Consider the following 23,379-nt stretch of genomic DNA (forward strand, 5'->3'; position numbering starts at 1 on the left):
CGCCTCCTCGCCTGGTGCGCGAAGGGATGATAATAAGCCCGAGCGGTTGGACGGACGGGAAGGGTTAGGTCATCGGAGGCGGGGGGATCGAATGGGCGGTGAATCTGGAGCCGGGAGCCGAAGGGGAGGGAGGTGGAGCCGTCGAGAGAGGCGGGTGGGCGCATGGGGGAAAGGGGCGGGTCGGGAGACGCAGAGCCTGCCTGGGCAAGCGGAGGGCGGCACGCAGCCTGGAGCTGCTCGACCAGCGGAGGCAGTAGCAGATCCCGGCTCCGGCTCCGCGTTGTCCCGGCCGGGCGGCGGCAGGAGGATGCCGAGTTCCGCGGCCACCCACAGCTGCGCCGCGCCCGCCTGCGCCGCCGCAGCGCCCCGGCCACACGGACCAGGGGGCTGCGCCGGGTTCCGCTAGGGACGCGCCGGGATGAGTAGGTGAGTTAGGGGGCGAGGCGCTGACAGCGGGCCGCTTAGGCGACGGGCCGGGCCGGGATCTTGATCCCAAGATCGTCCGGAGGGGTTGGGATGGGGATCGGAGTCTCCCTCGGGGCAAGGGAGTGGGGTGGGAGACGGCGCTCGGGCTGCCTCGCGTCGGGGCGGGAAGGCGAGCCCTGGGGATCTGGTGTGCTCCTGATCCACCGGATCATCGGCAACGTAGGGTGGGCTGGGTTTCCCCGGCCAAAACATGCAGCTGCGAAGGCTTCCTTTCCCTGGAAACTAGCCGGTTGTCGTTTGCGCGGTGGAGCCAACTCCTAGGGGGCGAGAGGTCTTCGATCCCCCATAAAATATTTGAGGGGGCGCCCCGCACCCAAGTTGATGGGCATTGCCATTCAAACGGTGTGTCGTGCGATCGATTGTGCGGGGGACAGCTTCCCCACCCGACCCCCAATATTTTATTCAAGTTGGCAGCCGTGAGGTGAGAACACACATACATGGGTGGGTGGGGGGGGGTACTTTGCTTTGAAAAACTGCCCGGGGGGGGCTGAGACGCGTGTTGAGGGAGTGGGGTTTTTTTGCTCCCCCCCCCTTTTTTTGGTCAAAAAACAAGAGTGTCTGAAGCTCCTGTGTTTACGTTGCGCGCTGTAGGCTTGCGCCTGGTGACAGGGTTCCCCTCGTGGATTTTACGCGCGACCTTTTATGTCGTGCCAGACGCGAAACCTCCTAGATCGCTGGTGGGGGTGGGGAATCTCCTGATCGCCCTCAATATCTAGATTACTGTTCTGGCGACATGACTCTCTGGGAAGCAAAGGGTGTGTGTGTGTCATTTTTCACTGGGAGGGGGTGCGGGTTTGCGGATTATTCTCGTGCCGTCGGGGCACAAACCCTGCGCGCAAGAGCAAAGGTCGCCGGGGCTTGTGGGGCGGGGAGAGAGACCTCGCCTGCACGGCTTGTGGGTCTTCGGGAGGCTCGCTCTGTGCGTGTCCGGGGCTGGGAGATGTCCCCTATTGCGCGTGGATTGCCTTTCGGAAGTGGGGCAGCAGCTTGAGCCATCTGGGGGGCTCGGGAAGGGCCGTGGAAGTTATAGGTTTGTGGAAACTGAAGAACTAGTGGACTATGGAGAGATGTCTCTGGATGAGGGCAATGTAGGGCTTTTAAAGGGAACCGGGTGGGGTGGGGGGAAGATGCTCGGCTTCTGTGTGAGTGCGTTTGTGTACATTTATTTAGCGCCAGTTGGAGAGCAGGGAGCAAACACGGGTATATTTGGGGGCAACCAGAAACCAGGGCCCTTTGTTTGGATGCTGTGTCTGCCCTGACCCCTGGGGCGAGAGAAGCAGCCGTCTCTGGAGGAATTTTGATTCAGCGTGGCAGTGGCTGTTCCCTTTTCTTTGCCACCGTCCAGGGTCCCTCGCTTGCAGGCGGTGGGAGGGAGGGGGCGGGGGGCTTAAAAAACCGGGCGCCTCCCTGGGCTGCACATGCATCTCCTATTGATTGCCTTTGAAAATCCCCTCAGGTTGTGGGTTTAGTGAGTTGTCAATTAGCCCAACTTGCAGGGAGCATGCAGAGCGGCTTCAAACAATGTCAGTTTGAGGCAGAGTCTCTCCCATCATCCATGACATTATTTTGCACACTCTAGAAATGCGACCCCAGGCAGGGGAAGGGGAGGAGGGGATGGGGATCATCTCTGGGGGCCCCTTCAAGTATTTGATTCTTGAGTGCTTCATAGCCTGTTATTCGCATGCATGCATGCATGTGTGTGTGTGTGAGGCAGCTTTCAAAAATGCACATGCGTGCATGTAGCTTATGGAGGCTGCAAAGGAGAAGATGCCGTTGGGGGGAAAAGTCCTCCTGGAATCCCTAAAGGAAAGCTTAGGTTGCTCTGATTAATCCCTATTTGTTGGCGCTGTGGGTTAAACCACAGAGCCTAGGATTTGCCGATCAGAAGGTTGGCGGTTCGAATCCCCGCGACGGGGTGAGCTCCCATTACTTGGTCCCTGCTCCTGCCAACCTAGCAGTTTGAAAGCACATCAAAGTGCAAGTAGATAAATAGGTACCGCTCCGGCGGGAAGGTAAATGGCGTTTCTATGCACTGCTCTGGTTCGCCAGAAGCGGCTTAGTCATGCTGGCCACATGACCCGGAAGCTGTACGCCGGCTCCCTCGGCCAATAAAGCAAGATGAGTGCCGCAACCCCAGAGTCGGCCACGACTGGACCTAATGGTCAGGGGTCCCTTTACCTTTACCTCTTGCAAATAACAATAACAGCAATGTTATTATTTATACCCCAGCCCCTCTGGGTGGCTTCCAACACATATAAAAACATAATAAAATGCCCAACATTAAAAATTTCCCAATGCAGGGCTGCTTTCAGATGTCTTCTAAAAGTTGTGTAGTTCTTTATCTCCTAGACATCTGATGGGAAGGCGTTCCACAGGGAGGGTGCCACATATATGATGGCTCCCCGTTGTTGTGGACGGGAAGGGTGGCAAATTTTGAGCACTGTGTTTTCTCTACTAACTTCAAATTAAGGAATGTATATGGAGCCTATGCCAGAGATTATTGGACTTCCAACTCTCCTCCAGCAGGGCCTATGGTCAGAGTCGATGGGAGTTGCAGTTCAGCAGTACAGTGGTACCTCGGGTTAAGAACTTAATTCGTTCTGGAGGTCCGCTCTTAGCCTGAAACTGTTCTTAACCTGAAGCACCACTTTAGCTCATGGGGCCTCCTGCTGCTGCCACGCCGCTGCTGCACGATTTCTATTCTCATGTTGAAGCAAAGTTCTTAACCCAAGGTACTATTTCTGGGTTAGCGGAGTCTGTAACCTGAAGCGTATGTAACCCAAGGTACAACTGTATCTGGAAGGCACCAGTTTGGCTGTAGGAGAAGCTGCTTGCTCTGTATCATTCAGTGCCCCCCTTTTCTTGGGGCGGCATGGAGAAAAGCATCAGCAGCAGGTGAGCCAATTTCTGGCTCATAAGGAGCATCATCTTAAAACAGTGACCGTGATTGTGTTTTCTGCCATTGGCATTATTTTAAATCAGCCTTGCCCTGAATTTGTATGGGGCTTCAGGTCTCATCAGTTGGAGACAATTGGGGAATTGCTGGTTGGGGGTGATGGGAACCCATGGACTTAAACACCCCAGGACTTAAACATGCTGCTTAAGGGTGGGGGGAGCTTGCTTTTGCGAAGCACCATTGAGCAGCTAAGGTTTTTTTTTTCTGAGATAATTCAGCTGCCCTCTGTTAGATCAAGCTGGCTGGTCCCAGTGGGTGTTTCCGCTGTTAAAATCTAGGAATGCTGAAAAGTAGGCTTGACCTAGATTTATAACCCTTCTTCTCTGCTTCGGGAATCCATCGAGCAGACATATTAATAATGTTCCTCTCCCACCACTCCCAATTGCCCCTGGGAAGAATTACTATACCCTAAGCCCAAACATGGCCTCTAGGTTATGTATCCATGGGTTTTGAAGCCCGGGCATTGTTTCTGTTTAATGTGCACATATTTACTGAAGGAAAGTGATCTCCAACGTGCTGTGCCTGTAATGGTGAGAAGATCTGTCTTTAATTACCAAATTGATTATGCCGATATGGGATATATGGACAGAGAATGCTTTGTGTGAATTCTGCAGTTTTTTAAGTTGAGATGCCTGCCTGGTTTTAATTTTTATCCTAATTTTATCTTCTGCAGTCCTGAAAGTGCTATATACCACTAGGGTGGACTCAACCACAGTTTGTTTGACTGCGACTTCTTCTTTTTTTTTGGGGGGGGGGGGGGTAAATTGTCAATGGCTGTCCAAATAGCTGCAGTTCAGTCAGCAGGCAAAGCAGCCCAGTACAAGGAAGGTTCTTCAATTGATTGTTTTGTATATTATATATTGTAACTACTGAGTAGTTAAAACTTGAGGCTGCAGGATTTAATTGGGTTAATCAGTAGATGGATCAATGAAAGTTTTAGTTGATTAATTGCTGGTACCAATGATAATCAGTGAGATTCTGAGTTAAGGCTACACTTGCTTTAAAAACAAACAAACAAACAAACAAACAAACAAACAGCTATCATGCTTTTGGTGCATTACTGTAATAAGGATGTTTAAACCCTCCCCCCCATTAAATATGATCTTGCAACAATGAGTGGAAGCATTTGATTGTTAAGTTACCCTGCACTCCCTTCAGTATCACAAATGGATGTCTGTACAGTACTTAGGTTTTGACAAGATGCAAACGTGTTTCTATCTAATCAGTTGGTTTAAAAGCAGATGGCTAATCAACTAAACATTATTTAAGTGACAGGCACTGTTTCAACTGAAGCAATCCTGTGCACGTTTACTTGGGAGTAAGTCTCGTTGATCTCAGTGGGATTTACCTTCTGAATAAGCATGCTTCGGATTATGCTGTTACAAAGGCTACTTTATTGCAAAAGTGGGGTTTTCCGTGATGCAGATCCTTGAAGGATTATGAAAGAGAGCGCATCCTATAATTACTTTGAAGAAAATAAGTACTTAAGCTTTTTTGCGCAGTTGTCCCTGATAACAGAGATTCCCCCCCCCCTCCAAATTAAAGCATTTTTGTGAAAAGTCTAAATGGAAACAGTTTTGCCTTTTTAAAAACAAACAAGCAAACCTGTTACTCTGAATTCAGCAATTACCAGGATAGTGATAAGGAGAATACCTTACTAGTGTAACACATTTATTAAATTGAGCATTTGCCTTGGATCAATTTATGAACCATGAACGATTTATTAACCATGAATGAGGTTATACTTTTCTCCTGCTGCCCTTTGAGGATTACTTTTGACAAATAGTGTATTAATATCATTTGGAAAGGGGTTTGCTGTACAGCGAAGCAGGACAGTGTCTTTCTCAAACACACAACTTGCAAAGTCTTAAAGACGCTCGGAGGCCAAAAATGGTCGGTTTGGGGGTTTTGCGCGATGCAGTTAAAACTTGTGATTGATGACGTGCCTTACGTTCGTTTTCTGTAGCTGGCGACCTTTAATAAAGAATCCTGCCAGAATTTACATGCATATAACCGAGGTGTTTTGTTTTGTTTTCTAGCGCAGGAAAAGCGAGCCTTGGCTTCTGGGGCTTCCTGGTCTTGGATGTGCCAGGGAGTGGGGTGGGGGGTGGGCGCAGTTCCTTAAGCTGCAAAGAATCAGAAAGCTGCAGCTCCTTTTCACAATGAGTTTTTCTTTTAACTCGGCTCCAGAGAACGCTTTAACTAGCAGGCTTTGTCCCGGCTCCCATTCTCTGCTAGGAACCCCCCCTTCCCCTTCCCCTGCATTCTTTGGCCATTATCATTTTGGTTAAACAGAAAGGCAACTTGTGTACCATATGGATCATGTTAACAATTGCTTATCTGGGGAGACCTCTGTTTTCTACCCGCTTCTCCCGCACCTCTCTGGCAGACTCTTAAGAGTTGGTATTTTTAATAATAGCATCTTAAGGCCGGCAAGTGCTGCTTGTGGAGCCAGTTTGACAAGGATTCTATTAAGAGAGAGAGAAGGGGGCACACAGAGAGCTTTCCTTCTGCCTGTGTTTCTGTTTCATGGATAGAAATGTTAGTTTTCTGTTGCTGCTGCTTAGCTTGTCATGGATAGGAGTGTTCAATCAGTCCTGGAGAAAACATCAAGGCAGCCACAACAGTTTGTGCTCCCCAAAGTTACTTGCAAACACTGCAGGACTTTAGGTGAAAGCCAACCTTTTTTCTAGGGGCCTTGGGGGGGGGGAAGAGTGTGGGAGGCTGTTCCCGTCACACACAAACGAAGCCTGCTTTTGCAGTGTTTGTTGATGTGGGTTTAACTTGGTAGCGACTCCCCAGGAAAGAGAGCTTTGGGAGTCTGGAAGGGTTGCAGCGGAAGAACCTCATGTCAATATGTCAACTCGGTAGCATTGCCGCGGTAGCACAACCTTCCGCGTTGCGAATTGTTAGGGCTGAGAATAAGCCAAGCAGCGTTATCTCACTAAACAGCGTTAGAAACTCAGATGTATAAACTAGGCGCCAAATGGCTCCTTAAACCAGGGTTACGGCCGCCAAAACACAATGCCTAGTTGCCATCTGGGAGCCAAAACGGCTCCAAAGTCGAACTTCTCAATACGATTTTTCGTTTTCCGAAACTCATTCTGATTGTGTAGCTAAAATATAAGAGATAGAATTCTACAGGGTGGGTTGCTAGTGTGTGAAAACAGTCACGTTCCAAGGCATGTACCTTCAGATCATGGAAACATCACGCACCATCCTTGTGCCCAGGCATCTTAACTTGGTCGTAAGTGGTTGAGAGACAGGTGCAAAATGCCCCTGGCACCTGGTAGATTTCAAACACTGGTCACAAGGCACATCTAAGATACATTTTAGAGTACAGTCATACCTTGGATCTCAAATGCCTTGGCTCCTGAATGACCAAAACCCGGAAGTGAGTGTTCCGGTTTTCCAACTATTTTGGGAAGCCGAATGTCCGGTACGGCTTCTGATTGGCTGCAGGACGCTCCTGCAGCCAGTTGGAAGCCGCGCCTTGGTTTTCGAACGGTTCCTGGAGTCGAACGGACTCCTGGAATGCATTCTGTTTGGGAACAAAGATACAACTGTAGTTCAAATAAATAAAAAATGGGGCAAATGAGTTCTGTTGTTGTTTTTAAATAATATTTATTATTTTTCCGAAAACACTAAAAGAAAAAAAAGAAAAAGAAAGACAATACAATACAACACATCGAATTAAGAAAACAAGATTAAGACAATAAAATAAATCAACCAATTTCGTTATCCCATCTTTCATTCACTTATTTCCACGACCTCCTCGCACCTCCCTTTTCGTATTCCACTTCTGTTAGTTATTTCAGCAATTCCTTTCCATCCTCCCCTGTTTTCAATCCTATAATTATCTTAACTCATTCTAACCTTATTTTTCCCTTTAATACTCTATTAACCTATCTATACTTAATTCCTTATAATATTTCTACTAAAGCCGTATAACTTCATTCTGACATTTTTCTAACATTCTTTAATTTTACAGTATTTCTGTAAATAGTCTTTAAACTTTTTCCAATCTTCTTCCACCGACTCTTCTCCCTGGTCTCGGATTCTGCCAGTCATTTCCGCCAATTCCATATAGTCCATCAACTTCATCTGCCATTCTTCCCGGGTGGGTAAATCTTGTGTCTTCCAATACTTCACGATGAGTATTCTTGCTGCTGTTGTAGCATACATAAAAAAAGTTCTATCCTTCTTTGGCACCAATTGGCCGACCATGCCCAGGAGAAAGGCCTCTGGTTTCTTCAGGAAGGTATATTTGAATACCTTTTTCATTTCATTATAAATCATCTCCCAGAATGTCTTAATCCTTGGGCATGTCCACCAAAGGTGAAAGAATGTACCTTCAGTCTCATTACATTTCCAACATTTATTTTCGGGCAAATGGTAAATTTTTGCAAGCTTGACTGGTGTCATGTACCACCTATAAATCATTTTCATTAAGTTTTCTCTTAAGGCATTATATGCCGTAAATTTCATACCTGTGGTCCATAACTGTTCCCAGTCAGCCATCATTATATTATGTCCGACATCTTGTGCCCATTTGATCATAGCTGATTTCACCGTTTCACCCTGAGTGTTCCATTTCAACAGCAAGTTATACATTTTTGACAAATTCTTGATTTTGGAATCTAACAATTCAGTTTCCAATTTTGATTTTTCCACCTGGAAACCAACTTTTTTGTCCAAATTATATGCCTCCATTATTTGATAATAATGGAGCCAATCTCGCACTTTCTTTTTCAGTTTTTCAAAGCTCTGCAATTTTAGTCTGTCTCCCTCTTGTTCCAGAATTTCAAATGAATTCTGAATTACCTCTCCTATTTCATCCCCCCCCCAATCCTTTGAGAACAATTTTTGGGCCCAGTAGTCTGATTATAAAGTCTCAATCCCTTAGACCAGGCACGTCAAACTCCCAAGAGACTGCAACCTATTCCCACTATAAAAAAACCTGGCGGTGATCTACCCATTGTCATTGCCAAGAGTTGTTGATCTTTTTTGGTGGGAGTTGATAAGAGTTGTTAAGCTTTTTGTGGGGAGGGTGGTCCAGAGTCATAGCTGTCAATTTTTCCCTTTTCTTGCGAGGAATCCTATTCGGAATAAGTGAATTTCCCTTTAAAAAAGGGGAAACGTTGACAGCTATGCCCAGAGTTGTTGAGTTTTTCTGGGGGGTCGATCAGGAGCACCCCAGAGATCTCACGATCTACCTGGAACACCCCCGCGATCTACCTGTTGGATCTACCTGCCGTAGACCAAAGCCCACTCCATTGCACCAGCCATGTATCTCCTCCTGATCTCTTCCTTGCTATCTCTTGACTCATTCTACTCAAGTCCAGTAGCTTTTCTCTTCTCTAGCCTCTCTCCAGGACCCTCCTCCATTGTACTCCTGGGCCTCTTCTCCCCCTCATTGCTGCCCGTCTGTTGGGTGACTTGTGCCCAGACTTCCCAGTTTCCTCAGAAAAAAACCCCCTTCCAATCCCCCCCACCCGGGCCAACTTTCTCCTTGAGTTCACTATATCCTACCCAAGTTGCATTAGCATAACAAAATAGCACAAGCCCATAGCTGGCATGAAGCAGGTGGTTAGGTTGGTCTCAACTCGGGCCAGGGCCTTTTCAGTACTGGCCCCGACTTGGTGGAACGCTCTGTCACAAGAGACCAGGGCCCTGCGGGACTTGACATCTTTCCACAGGGCCTGCAAGACAGAGCTGTTCCGCCTGGCCTTTGGTTTGGACTCGGTCTGACCCTTACGTTTCCCTCCCCTTATGGTTTTGACTTTTAAAATTGCATTAACCTGTATTTTAAATTGTTGTCTTCTCTTTTCTTTTCTTCGTATTCTGGTTTTGCTGAAATTTTATTGGTGTTAGCCACCCTGAGCCCAGCTCTGGCCGGGGAGGACAGGGTATAAATAAAATTTATTATTATTATTATTATTTGTACTGAGTTAGACCATTGGTCCATCTAGCTCAGTATTGTCTGTACAGTGGTACCTTGGGTTACAGACGCTTCAGGTTACATACGCTTCAGGTTACAGACTCCGTTAACCCAGAAATAATACCTCAGGTTAAGAACTTTGCTTCAGGATGAGAACAGAAATCGTGCTCCGGCAGCATGGCAGCAGCAGGAGGCCCCATTAGCTAAAGTGGTGCTTCAGGTTAAGAACAGTTTCAGGTTAAGTACGGCCCTCCAGAATGAATTAAGTTCTTAACCCGAGATACCACTGTATTATTATTATACTGAGTTAGACCATTGCTCCATCTAGTTCAGTATTATCTGTACTGACCACCAGCAGTGGTTCTCCAGGGTTTCAGCATGGAAAGTAGACTCCCTACCTCTGAGCTTCTGACCCTTCCCACTGGGCCATGTGTTTAAGCTGTGCAGCTAGCTTTATGCTGCTTGCAAGACTCAGGACACTTTCTAGGGATGCTGTTTGATGGCCACAACTTCCTTGTCTTCTCCTCCAACTGAAGCACAGCTGGTTTCCTGAGGATCTGACACCACCAAGGATGGAAGGTTAGCTAGATTACAAGTACTGCTGGAGGAGAGAGTCGAAGCCGACTGATTGTTGCATAGATCTCCTCCTTTCAGAAGTTTTGGGATGTAGCAGCAGCGGCAAAGAAGGCTTTGTTCTCTCCACTGCCACAGCATCTGCAAAGCGTCATTTGCTGGGGGGGTTTTCTTGATGGTGAATGGCCTGGTAAATCCGGGCTGTTTTCACCCAGAGCCAGAGATAAGTCCTGTCTGCTGTGATGAATTTGCCACCTACTTAGCAGATGAAGTTGCTGTTTCAGGGGGACTTGGGGAGGCAGGCGGCAGTTTCAACAGGGTGGCAAGGGAATTTGTGTTGCTCTGTTTCAGCTAATCTCTGTGGTGGAATGCAGGTGGCCTTTCTTGTGAGTTGGAGGCGTACGCTTTTCCCGGACGGTGAAGCTAGGGCTGTTACACTGCTGTGGTGAGCTGTGTGTGTGTGCTATAAAGGCCTTTCAGAAGTTAAGCTGAAGCCCCTTTCCCCTGAGCAGTACATCGCTTTGGAACATTTAAGGCCTCCAAATTTCCTGGCTTAATGCCTTCATGTGGTTTCCCCCTACGTGAGCTTGGATGCTTGAATTCCCTGCCGTTTCTTGTGATATAATAATAATAATAATAATTTATTATTTATAACCCGCCCATCTGGCTGAGTCTCCCCAGCCACTCTGGGCGGCTCCCAATCACATGTTAAAAACAATACAACATTAAATATTAAAAACTTCCCTAAACAGGGCTGCCTTCAGATGTCTTTTAAAAATAGGATAGCTGCTTATTTCCTTCACATCTGAAGGGAGGGTGTTCCACAGGGTGGGTGCCACTACCGAGAAGGCCCTCTGTCTGGTTCCCTGTAGCCTCACTTCTCGCAACGAGGGAACCGCCAGAAGGCACTCAGCGCTGGATCTCAGTGTCCGGGCTGAACGATGGGGGTGGAGACGCTCCTTCAGGTATACAGGACCGAGGCCGTTGAGGGCTTTAAAGGTCAGCACCAACACTTTGAATTGTTCTCGGAAACGTACTGGGAGTGAATGCAGATCTCTGAGGACTGGTGATATTTCAGGCTCCTTGCCTTACTCTTCTTCACCTCGCTTGTTCCTGACTTTCCCTGTGCCTGTGAAATCATCCGGCTTAGTAGACTTTTGCCAAACTTTCTGAGACAGCAGGAGACCAGTGATCCAACCCCCGTTGTGGGAAAACTGATTTTGGATCTCCTGCTATTATCAGGAGGTAGTCCAAACAAAGCCTCTAAATAATAATAATAATAATAATAATAATAATAATAATAATAATAATTTATACCCTGCCCATCTGGCTGGGTTTCCTCAGGCACTCTGGGCAGCTCCCAACAGAATATTAAAAGCACAACAAAACATCAAACATTGCAAACTTCCCTAAACAGGGCTGCCTTTAGATGTCTTCAGATACAGTGGTGCCCCGCAAGACGAATGCCTCGCAAGACGGAAAACTCGCTAGACGAATGAGTTTTCCGTTTTGGAGGTGCTTCGCAAAACAAATCTCCTATGGGCTTGCTTCGCAAGATGAAAATGTCTTGCGAGTTCCTGCGGGTTTTTCCCCCTTTCCCCCCCTTTTTCTAAGCCACTAAGCCACTTATCCGCTAAGCCGATAAGCCGCTAAAAGCCACTAATAGCGCTAATCCGCTAATCCGTCAATGGGCTTGCTTCGCAAGACGAAAAAACCGCTAGACGAAGAGACTCACAGAACGGATTCTTTTCGTCTTGCGAGGCACCACTGTAGTTGTTTATTTCTTTGACATCTGACGGGAGGGCGTTCCACAGGGTGGGCGCCACTGCCGAGAAGGCCCTCTGCCTGCTTCACTGTAACGTCACTTCTTGCAGTGACGGAACCACTAGGAGGCCCTCAGAGCTGGACCTCAGTTGCTGTTTCCACATTGTCTCCTGACCCTGTAGGCTGTCACCTAGATTCCCAGTCTCACCAGTCCCTGTCCCTTTCTTACCTATCTGGACTGCTTTCCAGGAATTGGCGTGAATTCTATCAATGTATGATGTGTTGTGTGAAGAAAAGCACTTCCTTTTTTGCTTGCCCTGAATTCTCTGAATTTCTCAGTCTTGAACTGATAATGCTCATCTGTTTTACTGAATAACCCCCAAATTATAAGTCAGTGGAGAGGAACTTGTGGCCCTCCAGATGTTTTTGGATTTCATTAGTCCCAGCCAGCATTGGCCAATGGGCCAAGGGAGTCTAGGAGTTGGAGTCAACATCTGGAGAACCACAGATCATCCACTGTCCAGAACTTTATAGAGCTCTATCAAGTCCTGTCAAACCTCTGTCATGCCCTGTCGCCCCCCCTCCTCTTAAACCGAGAAAGCCCAAACACGTTAGCCTTTCCCTTGAAGTGAAGGTCCCTTCGTCCCTTTGATCATTTGGTTCCTAGCTCTGCGATATCCTTTTAAAAATGGGGCTACCAGAACTTTACCGACTTCCTAGCCTTATGTCCTGTCATCAGCTGCAGCTGGAGTGCTTTCAGCCTGCCTTTCTTCAGACAGTATTAACCCTGGCTGCCTGTTATCAGGAGACGCTGATCTTTATTGCACCATTTCGGCCTCCACCCCACCCAATGGACATGGGCTGAATTGCTTTCTAGATCATGAAGTAGTGCCATTAAACATACAGCTATTTCCTCAAGTAGGTAAACAAACCTCTTCTACCTGAAATACCGCCTAAAATTAATTTATAGCTTTGCTAGTGAAACTTACCACATTTTTCTTCTTTTTTCTAGTCATTATATTTTATTAAATGTAAAAATTTCACATGTTCTCTCCAAAACATAATAATTTTTCCTTTGGGTCGTCCCCCCCCCCGACTTCCCCTCCCATTTTTCATGGTGTTTTTACTCTGTCCCCCATTGCTGCACCCTGTCTTCTCTCTCTTATATCATAACCACCACACAATAATTCCTCATTCCTTCTGTTGTTCCCAGTTCAAATCCTGCTCGTACTATAATATTTCTTTAAATATTCTGGAAAAGTGCTTCCATTCTGCCACAAAACAATCGCCATTAGGTTCTCTTAACTGTTGGATTTGCTGATTCCACATAGTGTATCACATTCTTCTTTGGTGAGGAGACAGCTTCCTTAAATTTTTGTGCACAGAAAATCCTGGCTTTCTGCCGTTACATACTTAAACAGCTTAGTCATCTTTTTGTGGAACTTCTGTCCTGATAATCCCTAAGAGAAAAACTTCAGAGTGTTTTTTTTTTTGGGGGGGGGTATAATCACGATAAACATCTTTTTTATCTCATCATGTATCATATCCCAAAACACCCTTGCTTTTTTAAAAGTCCACCACATATGAAAAAAAAAGATCAGGAATCACCATTCAAGCCCTCACATTTAAATTACGAAAACATTGTGGAACACACAAATCTCTATCTATCTATCTATCTATCTATCTATCTATCACCTATCTATCTACATTAAGGTTACCAGATTTTTTTCAATGAATCCGGGGACACTTTTCAACTTCAGTAGGAAATACAGGATTTTGCCAGGGGACTGATTTGTAAATCCGGGGACTGTCCCCGGGAAACGGGGATGTTTGGTAACCTTAATCTACACCATCTATCACCAATTAGCAAAGCGTACTGCTTCTTATGGAAAGAACAAACACCAGAATATGTATAAGCACACTGCTGCTCCCAATAATTTTGGAAAAAGCAAACCAACAGTAAAAGAACTTATTACCAAACCAAAGCTTTCGTCAGGGTATTTGGTATGTAGTCGTATTATTTCAGGGCCTCTGTTCTAAAATGGACTTGGGTGGATGACATGCTGTCAAAAAGGATAATGCCGGGAGGGTGGATAGTGGAAGAATAATGGGATGTGCGAATATTTGTGAGCATGTATGTGGCTGTTTGAGCACCCTGATAGGCGCAGCAACGCAGCCCTGCAGTTGTGCACGATGCTCTGTAATTGACAGGTAAAGAAGAGAGGTACTTGACTGCTTGCTAGACCCTTAATGCTTTTTTCCCCCTTTTCCTTTTTTTGAATGGGATAAAGCTCCAGTAATTGATGGCATCAGGATTAATGGTTGCAAAGATGTGTAATTAAAGGGCCAAGGGGTGATGCACTGCTAACCCGATCAGTGCAGTGGAGGTTAGCGAGGTTGAGTGTTTTGAAGGTGATGTGTCTTCTCTAGAGTCACAGCTTGGGTGGGAAGGTTTGGCGCTTGTTCCGGATGGCGGCTCCTGTTCGGCAAGCTGGCGAAGGTTGTTGGACACGCAAGAGCAAAAAGCACAGTTTGAAAGTGCGGCATAGCGATCACCTGTGACCCTTTTCTGAACCGCAGGCGTGCAAATGTTTTCGTTCTTAAAATTAGGATTGGCTACAATTCTTAGGAAGCAGAATTCTGTAGAGCGTCTAGTTTCTCTGTGTTTCTGCAGTGCTGTAGCACACACAAAACACCGCTGTTTCTCTACTGAAAAGGTGTCCTGTTTTGAGAAGGGGAAATTGGCAGCCGAGTGCCTTTACAACTGTGTTTGTGTGAGTGTGTGAATTTTGCAGAATGGCAGGAACTTTGGTGTCCATGGAATAAACAGGACTACAATAATTACTGGCCATCCTGACTGCCCAAAATCTTTCTGGGATATGACGTAGTATTTGAGATTTAATAATAATAATAATAATAATAATAATAATAATAATAATAATAATAATAATAATACAGTTGTACCTCTGGTTACGAACTTAATTCGTTCCAGAGGTCCGTTCTTAACCTGAAACTCTTCTTAACCTGAGGTACCACTTTAGCTAATGGGGCCTGCCGCTGCGCAATTTCTGTTCTCATCCTGAGGTAAAGTTCTTAAGCCGAGGTACTACTTCCGGGTTAGTGGAGTCTGTAACCTGAAGTGTTTGTAACCCGAGGTGTTTGTAACCTGAGGTACCACTGTAATGTGATAAAACATTAAACATTAAAAGCTTCCCTAAACAGGGCTGCCTTCAGATGTCTTCAGATAGTTGTTTATTTCCGTGACATCTGATGGGAGGGCGTTCCACAGGTGCCACTACCGAGAAGGCCCTCTGCCTGGTTCTCTGTAATTTCACTTCTTGCAGTGAGGGAACTGCCAAAAGGCCCTCGGAGGTGGACCTCAGTGTCCAGGCTGAATGATACGGGTGGAGATGCTCCTTCAGGTACACATGGCTGAGGCCGTTTAGGGCTTTAAAGCTCATCACCAACACTTTGAATTGTGCTCAGAAACGAAAATCAGTGTGAAACTTGTACAGTGAATTAGAATTCAATGTGCTTGTCTAAGAAGGAGAAGACTAGCCTCCATCATTGGTTTAGTGAGTTCCAGCGCCTCTGTCTTGCCTCAGAAGACATTATTAGGAGTTGTTCTCTAGTAGGCAGAAGTTGAAGCACAACAGAAGGGAAGTGCAAGGAAATGTACCATAGGGACGCCATGCTATTTCTCTTCCTGATATCAGACTTGAGCGTGATTCTTTTGTAAGCTGCTTTGATACCCCTTCGATTGCTTCCCTGCTTGTGGAATATTCTCCTCAGGGAGGCACGCCTGATACCATCATTATCTGCTTTTAAGCACCAGACAAAAATTTCTATCCTATCCTCAGTCTGGAGCAGGCATAGGCAAACTTGGCCCTCCAGATGTTCTTGGCCTACAACTCCCATGATCCCTAGCTAGCAGGACCAGTGGTCAGGGATGATGGGAATTGCGGTCTCAAAACATCTGGAGGGCCAAGTTTGTTTGCCTATGCTGGTCTGGAGGGTAGTTGATATATTTGTGGCATCCTTTTTGGCCGTCCTTTTAGTGGAATGGGTTGAGATATCCTCACTCACTATTTTGTAGCTGGCTGGTGGATCTCTGGGTTTTAGTAAAAAAATAGTGAGCAAAGTAGATACCATAAAAGTCAGCCTTAAAAGCGGGCCTGAGACCCAGAAAAAAGTAAGAGATATTCACTCATGGCACAGGGTTAGTATGGATGATATTATATGCTTCCCAAGTTTTATGTCTTCTCAGAACTAGTGCAGTCGTAGAATCGTAGGGGTAGTGTGGATCTGAAAACCACCAGACTATGGTCTGTGTTGTAAGACCGCATCTGCCATACGCTAAACTACTTTTCCTAACACCAGTCGTCCAAGGAAAGAGTTGTGGTTGTAGGAGCCATTATAACCAGCTTATCAGTAAAGGGATACTGGGTACTTAACTCAATTCCGCTGCAGGATCAACTTTAGGAGAATACATCAATAATCCACCAGGTTCAATTTCTGATGCAGATATTATTTTTCTGTTGCTGCAGACAGTGATCCTTCTGTCTGATTTGCTTTCGGTTCAGCGACTGTAATAATTGGTGGCTGGGGCCACAAACTCTTTTGCAAGCTTGATGGAGGTGGGGGAAACCGTCCGAATGCAGCTGTTTCCCAACACCACATTACTAGCAAAGGGATGCACATTTGAATATTCTTGCCCATAAGCACAACTAGGTACATGCAGCCGAACCTGAACGTATTTTAGGCAACATAAACAAAGCCATAGTTATCTTGTGCTCGCAGCTAGCACTTTTCAGAATGGTCTGTGTGCCTCGAGATCCATATTTGATCATCTCTTCTCAAATTGCACAGATGTTTGTACATCATGGCAGGGCGGCAAAATTGAGTAGAAATCGTGGGGCCACTGAGGAATGTTGCACTTGAAAAATACCATGATGCATGGCTGCTGGGATAGCTCAGCCGATAGAGCTTGAGACGCTCAATCTCGGGGTTGTGGGTTTGAGCCCCATGTTGGGCAAATGATTTCTGCATTTTAGGGGGTTGGACTAGAAGACCCTTGTGGTCCTTTCCAACTTTACAATTCTAGAATCTATGACCTCTGTGTCAGCTTGCTGCTCTAATTCACATTGTTTTGGATAACTGCTTTTTCAGGGAGGGGGAGAACACATGCACAAAGGTTGTGCAGAATAGGATATCCTAGGTACTCCCATGGCGATCTGAGAGCGTGGGGAGACAAAGGTGACAAATAAGTAGAAACTAGAGGACAGGTGTCACAAAAGATTGCTGTTAGAATGGTAAAATGACCTAGTGATCTGAAAATGGTACATTTCTGCGCCATTGTAGCACATGCATCTGTGTATGCGTTGTGGACAGAGCTTGGAAGCTTGTTATGGAGATTTTATATACCGTAGTTTTCGCTCCATTACACACATTTTTTCCCACCTAGAAAGTAAGGGGAAATGTCTGTGCGTGTTACGGAGCCTTCTCCGTGGTTTCCAGCAGGAGAAGAGCTGCTGAATGGGGAGGAGAGAGGGACAGAGTGCCTGCTTCTTTAAAGGAGCAAAGCGGGAGGGGAGGGGAGCCGCTTACATGAGTGTAAGCGGCTCCTGTCCGGTTGGCTCCTTTAAAGCAAGCAGGCTCTCTGTATCTCCTCCCGCTTTGCTGGAAATAGCAGGAAAGATTTTCAGATCGCTGGGGGGGGGGGGAGGGAGGAGGGAGAGAAGCAGAACCTGCTTGCTTTAAAGGAGCCTACCGGACAGGAGCCGCTTACACTCGTGTAAGTGGCTCCTGTCCGGTAGGCTCCTTTAAAGCAAGCAGACTCTGTCCCTCCAGCAAAGTTTTTCAGCTCGCTAAGGGGGGGGGGGGGAAGGAGGGAGAGAAGCAGAGCTTGCTACACACGTGCTCCTTGTCCCTTGAGTGCTTTTCCTTCCCTCCCCACTTAAAACGTGGTTACAAAGCACAGATCCACATGGATCCTCAGGATTTTTGCACTGGGTCACCCCAAATTCACCATCAGATCACATAGCATGTCCATGGCTACAGTTTGCACCAAAAAAAATCACGCACCCACTGTTGCCTGGGTGCAAAATGTGGTTACAAACATGGATCCACATGGATCCTCAGGATTTTTGCATTGGGCTACCCCAAACTCACCATCAGATCACATGTCTGTGGCCACAGCATGAACCACAAAAATCATACATCCACTGTTTCGTGTAGAATTTTTTTTTTCTTGTTTTCCTCCTCTAAAAACTACATGTGTGTTATGGTCGGGTGCGTGTTATTGAGCGAAAAATACGGTATCTGAAATCATACACACAGGAAATATTTGTCCAACATTGTTGTTGTTTAGTCGTGTCCGACTCTTTGTGACCCCATGGACCAGAGCACGCCAGGCACTCCTGTCTTCCACTGCCTCCCACAGTTTGGTCAGACTCATGTTTGTAGCTTCGAGAACACTGTCCAGCCATCTCATCCTCTGTCGCCCCCTTCTCCTTGTGCCCTCCATCTTTCCCAACATCAGGGTCTTTCCCAGGGAGTCTTCTCTTCTCATGAGGTGGCCAAAGTATTGGAGCCTCAGCTTCAGGATTTGTCCTTCCAGTGAGCACTCAGGACTGATTTCCTTCAGAGTGGATAGGTTTGATCTTCTTGCAGTCCATGGGACTCCTCCAGCACCATAACGCAAAGGCATCAATTCTTCGGTGATCAGCCTTCTTGATGGTCCAGCTCTCACTTTGATACATCACTACTGGGAAAACTATAGCTTTAACTATACAGACCTTTGTTGGCAAGGTGATGTCTCTGCTTTTTAAGATGCTGTCTAACATTAGACTTTGTTAACTACAACACTTGCCCCGTTTATCCAGATTTCTTGGTCATTTGAATGCTCTTGATAGCTCTCCAGATGAAGGGGACAAATGAGATTGTGGCGGTGGAAAATTAAAAAAACAACACCCGCCAGGCTGACTCTGAAGCCTAGCGACAGTATATAGGCCCTCGGTGGAAATTATATTAATAGCATGATGCTGTAGGCAATTTGCACCCCTCCCCTTTCTTGCAGGGTGACAACTCTTTAATGAGCAGCTGCTGAAAGTAGATGAAAACATACACAATTAGCTCCAGGGAGAAGGAGAGGGTCTGGCGCTAAGAAGTGGTTTTGTACAGAACTGGCAATGCTCCGTGTAACCTTTGCAGAACACAGCAAAATTCTTAAGAGGCAAAGAAGGCGCTAAACCTTGTCTTTCTAGGAGGCAAGAGAATTTTCTTCTCTCTACGAAGAAACTGAAAACCAATAGGCTTATTTTGTTGCAAGGAATTATGTTTCCTATGTTAAGCTTGTGAAACTTGAAGCCAAAGGGATAGTGGATATACTTGTAGTTTTTTAGTGTGTGTTTTTTTAAAGAGTATTTTGCATATCATTGGCTTGCATGTCAATGAGGCTGTATGTGCAACATCTGGCATACAGTGGTTTGAGGGGCATGGCAGGGAGAACTTGCCATGTGCCATATTTCACGCTCTAGGTCTAACCTGTGGTCAGTGTTGGATATATAAACTAGGCTCCAAATGGCTCTTTAAACCAAGGTTACAGTTGCCAAAACAGAATGTCTAGCTGACATTTTTGGGCAAGACGCCTCTAAAGTCTTGTTTTTCAAATGATGGACTGACTGTGACTAAATATCAGTTAAACATCTGGCTAGTTCAGATGACAAACTTGAGCTAGGTTGAGAACTTACTGAACTTAAAGAAGGAAAGTACCTTTGTTCACTGCTCCTGCTGAGGCTGCACAGAAAAAGCATTTTGTTACCTCAAATTCATTCTGACTGTGCAGATAAAATATAACAGATAGAATTCTGCAGGGTGTGGTATTAGTGTGTGAAAACAGTCCAGATCCAAGGATCCCCAGGCGTGAACCTCCCCAGGGTGGAGATGTCAGGCGCTATCCTGGCTCCCAGGCATCTTCACTTGGTTGCCAATGGTCAATAGCCAGTTGCAAAATGCGCCTGGCGCCTGGCTAATTTCTAACACTGCCTTTGGCCTTCCAGATGTTCTTTGACACCAGTTCTCAAAAGCTTCAGCCACTGTGGCCAGTTGTCAGAGATTATGGGACATGTATGGTGGGGCCCACAGGCTAGCTCCCTCTAGTCTGGACTGTGAGAGACCCACCAAATTTTGTGACAGCAGAGCCATGTGACAACAAAAGTGGGATTTTGCATAATTTCCCTTCTTCTGTTTTCCATACTTTAATTTGCACAATTCTGTTACTGCTAACTGTAATGTTTAGGTAAAGAGACCCCTGACCATTAGGTCCAGTCGCGGACGACTCTGGGGTTGCGCGCTCATCTCGCTCTATAGGCCGAGGGAGCTGGCGTTTGTCCGCAGACAGCTTCCGGGTCATGTGGCCAGCATGACTAAGCCGCTTCTTGTGAACCAGAGCAGCGCACGGAAACGCCGTTTACCTTCCCGCCGGAGTGGTACCTATTTATCTACTCGCACTTTTTTGGCGTGCTTTCGAACTGCTAGGTGGGCAGGAGCTGGGACCGAACAACAGGAGCTCACCCAGTTATGGGGATTCGAACCGCCGGCCTTCTGTAGTGAGGGTCAAAGTACAAGAACACTGAAACTCTGCTTCCCCCTCCCGCCACAACAAACACTGGAATCCTTATTTATTTAAGCAACTCCTCTGGCTTCTGAGACGTAGGCAGGGATTGCCCATATACTTTCAGCCATTATTGCAATCACAAGTACTAGATTTATTTATTACTTATTTTGAAAGAAAGCTTGAGATCCTCGAAAATTCTGCACCCAGCACAACATTCTGTGGCTTTTCTGCGCTCCTGAGACATTGTGGCTTGTACAGACTCCTGCTTCTGATTAATGATCAGTGTGAATGCTTGCTTTGGCTAGCGGTAATTTATTTATGCAACACTGCCTAAATATTTTATGTTGACTTTTTAAATGTCACATGGTTGGAAAAGGCAAATTGTACAGCCAGGTGTTTATGGCATTCCTGTGTTTTCGAGGATGAGCAGAAGGGATGATTAATGCCAGCTATGTGGTTTCTACAGAGCGTTGCACTGAATATCCTGAATAACTTGAGTGGTGATAATCATTCAAAAAAAAAAAAAAAAGGAAAAAAAAAAAAGAGAGAGAGCACATACTATGGAAAGTCTGCCTTCCTTTCTTTCTGGGCTAGGGAGCTTGTGTAGTAGGCTCTGGCTGGCTAGTGTTTTGGGCTTTGAACCAGGGAGGCTTGGGTTCAAAATACTGCTCAGGGATCTTTTTTAAAAAATAGGTATTTATAGTAACATTTCTGCAGTGCCTTTCTCGGTTGCATTGACACAAGACAGCATTACAAGAATCAAGAGAAAACAAAATGACAAGAAGATGATTAAAATCTTTTTTAAAATGCAAGAGCAGTAAAATCAACAACCAACAACACAGATGCAATGAAAGGACAGTCATAAAATGCCTTAACTGAAAATAAAAATAAAACTCTCCTAAGGACCAGATTAAAGTGAGTAAAAATTCCCGGCAGCCCTTAACAAAACTGTGGTGCCCAGAAGACGTGGAGGGAAAGAATGTGCTTTGAACATAGGCACCGGGTTCTGCCCAACTTTAGGGGGGGCATCACATGCGTGACCTCATGTACACAATGCACATATGTGACGTCATGCAGCAGGAGGAGGCCGCAAGACCCGTCAAAGCTGCAGGGACCCGCCATGGCTGTGGGGAGGCCCTGCGAGACCCAGCCCCTTGAGATGGGGTGTGTGTGCTCAGCTCCGTCCCAATGTATTGTTTTTGGGGGGTCGAGGATCTCAACCCCATAGGGTTGGCACTTATGGTTTTAAATGTGCTTTAAAGGTATATTAGGGTGTAAAAAGGTAAAGGGACCCCTGACCATAAGGTCCAGTCGCGGACGACCATGGGGTTACGGCGCTCATCTCGCTTTACTGGCCGAGGGAGCCGGCGTTTGTCCGCAGACAGCTTCCAGGTCATGTGGCCAGCATGACTAAGCCGCTACTGGCGAACCAGAGTTTTGCACAGAAACACTGTTCACCTTCCCGCCGGAGTGGTACCTATTTATCTTCTTGCACTTGATGTGCTTTCGAACTGCTCGGTGGGCAGGAGCTGGGACCGAGCCACAGGAGCTCACCCCGTCGTGTGAGCCACCGACCTTCTGATTGGCAAGTCCTAGGCTCTCTGGTTTAGACCACAGCACCACCATTATATTAGTGGGTACCAAACCTAAATTTCCTGGAGATGGTGAATCTATGCCTGGATTGTACTTCTTACATAATAATAATAGTCAGAACACATAGAAAATTACCATAATATATGGAAAGCTAGGATAGAACCTCTCTCCACTTGACATCTAGCTTCTCGTGAGGAGGGAATTCCTTCTTGTGCAATGAAGGAATATTCTTCAGAAACTGGTGTAGACACAGCTTTATCACCTCAAGGAGAGCTAAACCTTGGGACTGACCCTGGGTTAGGCAATCTCTCTCTTGGCATGATTTATTTTGAAAATAATATGGGGAACTTGAATCCGACCAAGAGCTCCTTGGAAGGCTGGCATAATAATAAATGAAATCAAAACGGGTTGAAATTCACTTAGGCTATCGAGTACAGTGGTACCTCAGGTTAAGTACTTAATACGTTCCGGAAGTCCGTTCTTAACCTGAAACTGTTCTTAACCTGAAGCACCGCTTTAGCTAATGGGGCCTTCTGCTGCTGCCGCGCCGCTGGAGCCCAATTTCTGTTCTTATCCTGAAGCAAAGTTCTTAACCTGAAGCACTATTTCTGGGTTAGCGGAGTGTGTAACCTGAAGCGTATGTAACCCGAGGTACCACTGTATTGGCACAAGGTAGCGAAAAAGGAAGCGTGCCGGCAGGAAGGAAGTAGATCCCAAGGGATTTCGTATAAGATGCTTCCTTAATACACATGCATGCAAGCGCACCCCCCCCCTTTGAGGTGGAATCCAGGGGGTTGTTATAGGGACCGAGTGTGGGGCGCTCACGCAGGCCTGCTAAAGTGGTTAGGCAAGGAAAAAAGCCTGGCGGTTGGAAAAGCCATCAGCAAATGGAGCAGAGCAACCCTCCAGGCCTTTTCAGCCCATAGAGGTGGCATTTAGAAAAGAGCTGTCACTCAGGGAACAAAAGAAGCCTGGAGAGGCCTAAATGGGCCTAACATGAGCCAGATTGAACATGTCGTCCTCTGAGGCACTCCTCAGGGGTGGGGACTCCTGAAAGCTTCCTCCGCTTATAAGGAAAGGCCTGGAGCTTTGGGAATATGAGATTCCTTTTGATCTCTGCAAAGGGAACGGTGGTTTTTTGGGGTGAGGGGTGTGGGGGGATTCAGTGGTGTGTTGTTTTTTTGCAGGACCCCAATCCCTGAGGCAGGTTATAGCGATGCACAGTGCAGCCCAGGGTTGTAGAAGGAAACGGGCTGATATTCACTGTTGTTGCTGCTGCTGCTGCATGTGAATGGGAACGAAGTTCTGAAAGTGCGGGCCTGAGATAAATGTTGAATATCATTCGGTAGCCACAACGCCAGCCGTGCTCATGTATGTATGACAGCTACTTTGAGGCCATTGCCCTTTGCTCCATGGTGAATCAGGCATGTTCATACAATGCTTTTGTTA

General features: G+C 46.4%; 1 protein-coding gene across 1 annotated transcript in view; it reads left to right on the forward strand.

Annotated features, from left to right (window-relative positions):
- Positions 1 to 225: 225 nt before the first annotated feature.
- FIGNL2 (fidgetin like 2) overlaps positions 226 to 23,379 on the forward strand; it is a 71,125-nt gene continuing 47,971 nt past the window's right edge. Inside the window, exon 1 of the mRNA XM_083490011.1 lies at positions 226 to 426. The gene's annotated coding sequence lies outside the window, so the exon portion shown is untranslated. The remainder of the gene's footprint in view (positions 427 to 23,379) is intronic.

Source organism: Podarcis liolepis (genome assembly GCF_965112155.1).
Source record: "Podarcis liolepis genome assembly, chromosome: 2".
NCBI lineage: Eukaryota > Metazoa > Chordata > Lepidosauria > Squamata > Lacertidae > Podarcis > Podarcis liolepis.